Source organism: Lactuca virosa, chromosome 8 (genome assembly GCF_052849685.1).
Source record: "Lactuca virosa cultivar CGN04683 chromosome 8, Lactuca_virosa_CGN04683_v6, whole genome shotgun sequence".
NCBI classification, from domain to species: Eukaryota; Viridiplantae; Streptophyta; class Magnoliopsida; order Asterales; family Asteraceae; genus Lactuca; species Lactuca virosa.
In genome coordinates, this window is record NC_136433.1 from 198,078,834 (window position 1) to 198,087,314 (window position 8,481).

Sequence of the window (8,481 nt, forward strand, 5' to 3'; positions counted from 1 at the left end):
GAGTCTCTCGTCTTACGAAAGCCTCACAAACCCAAATGTTGATATGTGCTAACGAGGGAACCTTCCCCGTCCACATTTCGTGAAGTGTTTTGGCAACCTTCTTAGTTGAGACTAGATTAAGGATATGGGCGGCAGTCTCTATGGCATACCCCCAGAATGAGATGGGTAACGAAGCTCGACTCATCATGGAACGAACCATGTCCAACAAGGTTCGATTGCACCTCTCAGCCACACCATTAAGTTGCGGTGTCCTAGGTGGCGTCAATTGTGAACCAATTCCAGATTCCTTAAGATAGTCGTGGAACTCAATACTAAGATACTCACCACCTCGATCAGATCGGGACATCTTTATTTTCCTGCCCAATTGATTCTCCACTTCTCGCTTAAATTCTTTGAACTTTTCAAAGGTTTCCGACTTGTGCTTGATTAAGTAGATATTGTTGGGTTTTGAGCATTCTAACACTCCTAAGGTGTACATGCAACCCTAAATACATTGGATCTATGTTTTCTCTATTATACATGCAAATAACAATTTTCAAGGTATTACCCTAACTAAAATACAATCATATGTATTAGGATAACAAAACTAGATAGAATACATACCTCTTTGTTGTAGCTTCATTCCATGGAGCTTAAGAGCCTAGTGCCCCAAGTGTGACACCTCAAATGGTTCACACAACATCATGAACATATGGAATAACCATGAGAAGAGATACTTCACTCTAGAAATCGGCTTGCCCTCTTGTGTATGCATTAGTGCCGATTTCACCAACCAATGGGGTCTTTATATAGTGTGCACATTAGGGTTACACCATGTAACCCATGACTTTACCCATTCCTTATGCTCCATGGGTTTTAACCTCCATGGAGTATCCATGGGTCACCACATGGGTTAAACCCAACATAAGGAATGATGGATCATAAGCCAACATATATAAGAATGAATGATTTACACAATCAATCCCCATATATTTAATTAGTCTCTTTTGATCACTAAATTAATTCCAAATTAATTCTTGATCAATACTAATTAAATAATATGATTTCATATTAATATATTAGAACTTATAATATATTAATATGTCACAAAAATATCCTTTTATCACAAAAGGTCTATCCAAATGTCCCGATGCCATGCAACCCAAATGGACCATGTCGGGTCGAGTCAAGTATATACCAATTATATTTATGGACTTAGACACTAATCCAACAGTCTCCCACTTGGATAAGTCTAATAACTATTATTGCAAGTACGACTTCAACCTGACCAACAATCGTAGCTCTTAAAAGTTGTTGTCGAACTCTGAACAAATCACTGACGCGTCCATTAGATAAGTGATCATATATTCCTCCATTCTAGATATCATATGGACTGAGACATGGATTATAATCATTCTCTCTGTCCATTTATTGTTTCCCGATTTCTGATTTATGACGACCGACTTGAACAAATCAAAATAGTCCAGGCTTGGCCAAGCACTTAGGGTGTCATCACTAAGTCATCGAGGGGCCCACATATATCGCTTTTATCCCTTTAAGGGTAAAAGGAATGGATAAACTTTGACTCGTATGCTTGTACTAACTACTTGTTGAATCATACACAAAGGCACGTTTTATAACATCGAGTTACCAATGCGTTTTAGTGCAATCAATGTATAACCAACTCATAGTCAACAACTCATATCTCTTGGTTTGAAGAATATAAGATATTATCGTCTCATGATTCACTCGTGATAAAATCCATGAAGTGATTCAAATGAGTGTGGGTTTAATCCAATACTCAGAACTTATGAGCACTCATGAATGTTGCAGCAACTCTTGCTATGTCCACTACCTTGGACATCTACAAACCAGCTTCATGACAGTCGTGCCTTAATACCTACTTCCAACGTATTATCGACTGTGGATGGTTTGAATAACTTAGTTATTCGGGAAGTCAAAACATGCAAAGTGAAACACAAGAATAATACTAATCCTATATGGCCCCAACACTTTGAGTGTAAATAAAACACCTTTTATCTAAGCACCATATTGATTACTCATTATTCATTATATAATGTTTCGATTTATCAACTTAATACTTGAATAAAAACAATAGCCATGCCATGCTCCAAGCATGCACACTATGTTTGTCTAAACAATAGCTATGCCATACTCCAAGTATGCACACAATGTTTGTCTTATGATCCTTACTTTGTGAAACAGATCAATTGACAATATTTCAATGATGCTCATTTCACAATCCCAATCCTTTTGTAAACGTAAGAATACCAAATTCTTGCCATTGACTATAATCTATTAGATTCTAAACTTATATGCAATGATCCCCTTGCAATGAATATGCACACAAGTCACAAACACTTAGAAACAGACATTACAAAGTATTCCAATGGAGAGCAATTCCATGGAAACGAAGTCTCACATTCAAAGTACATTCCTTTGAACACCCTTCTTGCATTAAGTTCTCTAATCTTATACAGATTCAAAGAATAACTTCCACCTATGGAGACAATTCCATATTCCTATTTTGACTATCACTTCTGAACAAGAGTTGCCTCCTTTCAGAATATGTCAATATGGTCCTATCTCTATACTTCCAATTGTCCATGAGCAACAAATCTTTGGCAAACCTCAGATTGTCCTCGACAATTGCTTAATCATTTTAGTCAAATCCAATTCTATTCTTTTTTTCCTCTTAACGCCCTACGCATTTGGAAAATTTAGAATGGATAAATATTATAGCACATGTAATCGATCCTATACCCGAAGCATATGGGACCCGATTCATGCTATGTTCTCAAAATTCGAACTAAGAAGAGGGATGTCGTAATCATAATCGAAAATTTGAGAATGCAACATAACGTATATAGAATTTCCTTATGTTGAACCATTCCAACATAACATTCATATATATTCTTGACTAAAGTTGACTAAAATCTCAATCTAAGCTTTTAGAATTGGAATGAAGTATAAATCCTCTCCCTTAATTATAGCAAACCAACTTTTCAAAGCGAATTGAACCTTTTGTTTTCTATAATTAACATTGCTAACTTGCAACACTAACCATAATAATCATGATCCCACTAGCACAATGATTATTATCTTACTAGCACAACACTTATGCTCCCACTAGCTTTGACATGTACTCAGAAATCAACTGGACTTCTAGAAATCAATACTTTATTGACTTTCTTGCCAAAGTTTAGATTTCTGATACAAGATTGCTTTGATAAGACTTTATCAAAATCATACACCTTTCCTTAGATAGCTCACATGTTTGTCTAGACCTATTGCCATTCTTACTAGTTAGTGTGCCGGTTAACCACACACGCTCCACTAACAACATGAGAATGCAAATATCACAATTGCTATCTACTTAAAATCTATTTAGTGAAAGCGTTTCTTCACCATCATTTTCATGAATCGAAGAGAAACCTTATGACACTTAGATTTTATTGTGTATATGTTCCTATCCATGTGAATTTGTCATAGCTATAATCACAAGACAAGGTTAGTGACAAATCCAAACTCATATGGACTGAACTTATTCAATATCATTTTCTTGCCACCCGGTAGCACAAGGGCCTACCATTCCTTCCAGGTTGTTATGCAAACAACTGAGAACTCATAGAACTCATATGCAAAGTCAACCTTAACTGGAATGGGCACATGAACAAGAATATGTCAACACGATAGGTTATAAACCTCAAGTCGTGTGCTAGTGATTAAACAATACTCCTGATTAGTTCTTGAAACTATCTCAAGATCTTTTAAGACTCCCACTGACCTCTTGACATATGAGTTTCTCTTTGTCAAGAACCATTCCTTGACAAAACAAATATTCAAGAATTAGTGCGGATTCTTATCAAGAAAAACACTTCACACAATTGGTCTTAGTTTTGTTTTATCTAAAACATCACAACTTACCAATTTCAAATGTACAAGAATAGGAAACATCTTACTCTACATTTGACAAGTGTTATAAACTTTCTAAAGATTATGTCACTCAAGTTATAATCTTGGAGTATGACTCTAAGAGTTGATTTTGGAACGAAGTATGATTTATCTTTTGATTTAACCATTTAAACAATTCATGATTCCGCTCCTTAGTCAAACAAATGCACTAAGGTGTCCTTAGAGGATCAATTGTGATATGGTTTCATAATCACTAAGATAATCATAAAACAAGATACTCAAGTACTCTCCCATCTCTTCAGATTGGAGAAACTTTTATCTTTCTGTCTTATTTGATTCTTGTCATCCGTTCTGCCATACATTGAAACTTTTCAATGTTTCAGAATTACACTTAAACTTGTAAGCATAACCATATTTACTAAACTTTAGTAAATCGTGACGAATAATCTTATCAATCTTTGTGGTGGACCTGATCAGCGTACAACCTAGTGCACCCAATCATTTAGTCCTTCTCTTGACTCACATATACATGTGAACAAGGACTTAGTCTTAATTTCCCAAAGATGAAAATTCTCATTCATCACACAATACAAGTTGCATGATTCCAAGTTTCTATCCAACTAAAACTTGGGTGATGAGAATCTTTCCTTATTTGGTAAATTATGACACTACCACAAATGAAAGAATCAAATCCATTTTCCAATACTGCTTATCAGTGGAAACATATAAACAAATTTTTTTTCACAAATGCCATTGTAAGGACACTTAAAATAAATAAATCAAAATTTTCTTTTATTTTTAAACTTTGCGGAAAAATCTTATCCTTACAATGAAAATACATATGAAAAACATGTTGTTATCTATTCCTAAGCAACATACCATAACTCTTAAGCAGCACCTCAAAATTCTGATCATCGAACCATGCGATCAAAATCCATCTTCGCGATCAGAATCAACACACTCTTTCTTTAAGCTTCCTTTGATTCTTCCAAAACATCAAAATGTAATTACATTACATCATGTATTAAGAATCTGCAAAAGAGACTTTATAGAGTTAGATAATGGACTTTAACCTGAAGCAAAGTCAACCCTTTTTGACTTTTACCATCCTTATGAACTTTCAGGTAAATTCGGCAGCTTCGCAACCAATGCCCCTTCTTTTGGCAAAAGAAACATATGGACCTTTTTGAAATGGTACACTTGATTGTCTCAGACTTAGCCTTTCTCTTTACCATTGGTCAAATGACTTGACCATGGCCAATCCCTTTCTATTGGCAAGAGAAAGCATTTCTGAACTTCTAATGTTACCATTGTCAATGTCCATGGAAGTTTTGGGAAGGAGATCAATCAAATTTGCTTTACCAATGCTCCAAATCATTTCTAATTTAGAAGCATCAAGCAAATAGGTAAGATCACTAAGGGTCATATTGTGATCTGTCATCAGGGAGTGACTGAAGAACCAAGTCAACAACCAGCTACCTCGAGACTTCGACACCCGACTCTCCCGGCTTGCCAATATGTGACTTAACCTCCAAGATGTAAGCACATATAGTCTTTGCTTGCCAATAGGGATTGAGTGACTTAGAAATTTTCAAGTCTTGACACTTGTGGGATAGGAAGAATTATTGGAGGAGGTGGAGGAAGTCAAACATGATTTCCAATCCCATTAATGCACAACAAAGGGATTAATCTTTCACCTTGATTGCCATATGGGATATCATCTTCATTAGGAAGGCTTGTTCCTAAAGATCTGGGAAGACCATAGTTGTCTGAAATAGACATTTATGAGGGAGAAATTCAAGTTTAGTTGATTTAAGTCCTTAATATAACACCTAATATGAAATATTAAGGCTAGGACCCAACAAACTATTTATAACTAGAAGAGGGATGTCATAATCCAAGTTATAAAATAATTGAAGGTAGGTAAATGACGATTTACCAATTTCCACCATGAAAAACAAAATAAGTTATTAAGTTTTAATTGGATTGAAACTCCTAGATCTTTTGAGATTCATTGAACTTTCAATGGCATGTTTAAATCTTGATTGCGCCCTCTCAAGTTTGTGACTGGGATGCCGAGGATCACAAACAAGGTGTGAATAACCATGCTAATTTACTTGGTACCCTTAACTTTATCACCTAATTGATGTACCGGTTAACCACACGCGCTCCACCAATCTATGATAAACATTAAGTTACCCTTTGCCACACATTGTCAGTCCCATGTTAGTGTGTCGGTTAACCACACACGCTCCACTAACGACTTAACAAAGGTGCAAAGTGCAATTTCATGGGTTAGCACCTTTTCACATTTTACTAAGTAACTAAGATTGGGAATTTATAAGTGTTTAGTTACTTAGTATTTATCATTATACTTTTAATGAAGGGAGAATTATAGTCCTTATCCTACCCGTTCGGCTAACGACCCTCCACCAGTCAAGGAAACGGTGGGTGAGAGTGGACACCAATTAAACTGCCATTTTATAGGCAGTAACCTTATACCCCGCTTATAGACCGACTTCGTGAATGAGGCCTACTAACGGTAAGACAGACTTATTCTTATACATATCTATATAATTAAACTTTTAATATAATAATAGTATAAGGGTTGAATTTTAAACTTTTAAAATTCTAGGTTTTGATTTGGAATTAAAGCATTCATAAGCAACACTTTACAAATTCCAAAACTTGAGGGCAAGTATTGAAACTTTTCAAAACTCTTGGATTTTCATAACTTATGAGTTTAATTAAAGTTTTAAAAACTTTAATGAAGAGACTCTTAAACATCCATAACTTGAGGACAAGTTATGAAGTCCATAAAACTATTTATGAGAAAAAGACTCTTCATTTTGTAACCTATGGCACTTTTATGAGTTTTAAGATTCATAAATGTGACTTTTCATATAACTTGAGGACAAGTTACAAAAACACATTTTATGAACTACTTTTAGATCAATTTGGATTGAAAACAACTAACACATAATTTTTCCATTAATCTAAATTAACTCATAAAAAAAGGTGACACAAAAACTTGGTAATCCATAACTTGAGGACAAGTTATGGAGTCCATACAATGTCATTAAGATCAAGAATTACACTAACAAAAAATTTGCACATAATTCCTATGATCTACCAAAACTCATAAGCATGAACAATCCATATCAATAATTTCAAGAATTACATAAAAACATATAAAACTTGAAATTTTGATAACAACCTTGAAATTGGTTTACCATAATCATTACCACATCAAAAACAGGTTTTATAAGTCCAAAACAGTTTACGGTAATGATTCTAGACCAATTCCAGCCTTAAAAGTCGAAAATATGCAGTCAGGGGCTTCTACTCGTCGAGTGTATGAACGTACTCGACGAGTAGGATGAATTTCTGCATGGACTCGACGAGTCCATCAGTGGACTCGGCGAGTCCACTGCCCAGGAAGCCAAAATTTTCAATTTTTAAGCTATTTCAGCATGTATGACTTGAAAACAAGCCTAGGCTCTGATACCACTGTTGGGTTTTGAGCATTCTAACACTCCTAAGGTGTACATGCAACCCTAAATACCTTGGATCTATGTTTTCTCTATTATACATGAAAATATCAATTTTCAAGGTATTACCCTAACTAGCATACAATCATATCTACTAGGATAACAAAACTAGATAGAATACATACCTCTTTGTTGTAGCTTGATTCCATGGAGCTTAAGAGCCTAGTGCCCCAAGTGTGACACCTAAAATGGTTCACACAACATCATGAACATATGGAATAACCATGAGAAGAGATACTTCACTCTAGAAATCCGCTTGCGCTCTTGTGTATGCACTAGTGCCGATTTCACCAACCAATGGGGTCTTTATATAGTGTACACATTAGGGTTACACTATGTAACCCATGACTTTACCCATTCCTTATGCTCCATGGGTTCTAACCTCCATGGAGTATCCATGGGTCACCACATGGGTTAAACCCAACATAAGGAATCATGGATCATAAGCCCACATATATAAGAATGAATGATTTACACAATCAATCCCCATATATTTAATTAGTCTCTTTTGATCACTAAATTAATTCCAAATTAATTCTTGATCAATACTAATTAAATAATATGATTTCATATTAATATATTAGAACTTATAATATATTAATATGTCACAAAAGTATCCTCTTCTCACAAAAGGTCTATCCAAATGTCCCGGTGCCATGCAACCCAAATGGACCATGCCGGGTCGGGTCAAGTATATACGAATTATAGTTGTGGACTTAGACACTAATCCAACAGATATATCCATATCTGCTATAATCGTCGGTAAAGGTTACATAGAAGTGGTTATCATGCCTTGTGGCGGATCTGAAGGGGCCACACACATCGGTGTGTATGAGATCCAACAAACCCTCACTTCTTTCACAAGTACTAGTGAAAGGTGACTTGGTCATCTTTCCAAGCAAACAATACTCGCACGTGTCATCCGACTTTAAGTCAAATGACTCCAACACTCCATCCTTTTGGAGTTGGGATATGCGCTTCTTATTGACATGTCCAAGACGACAATGCCATAAGC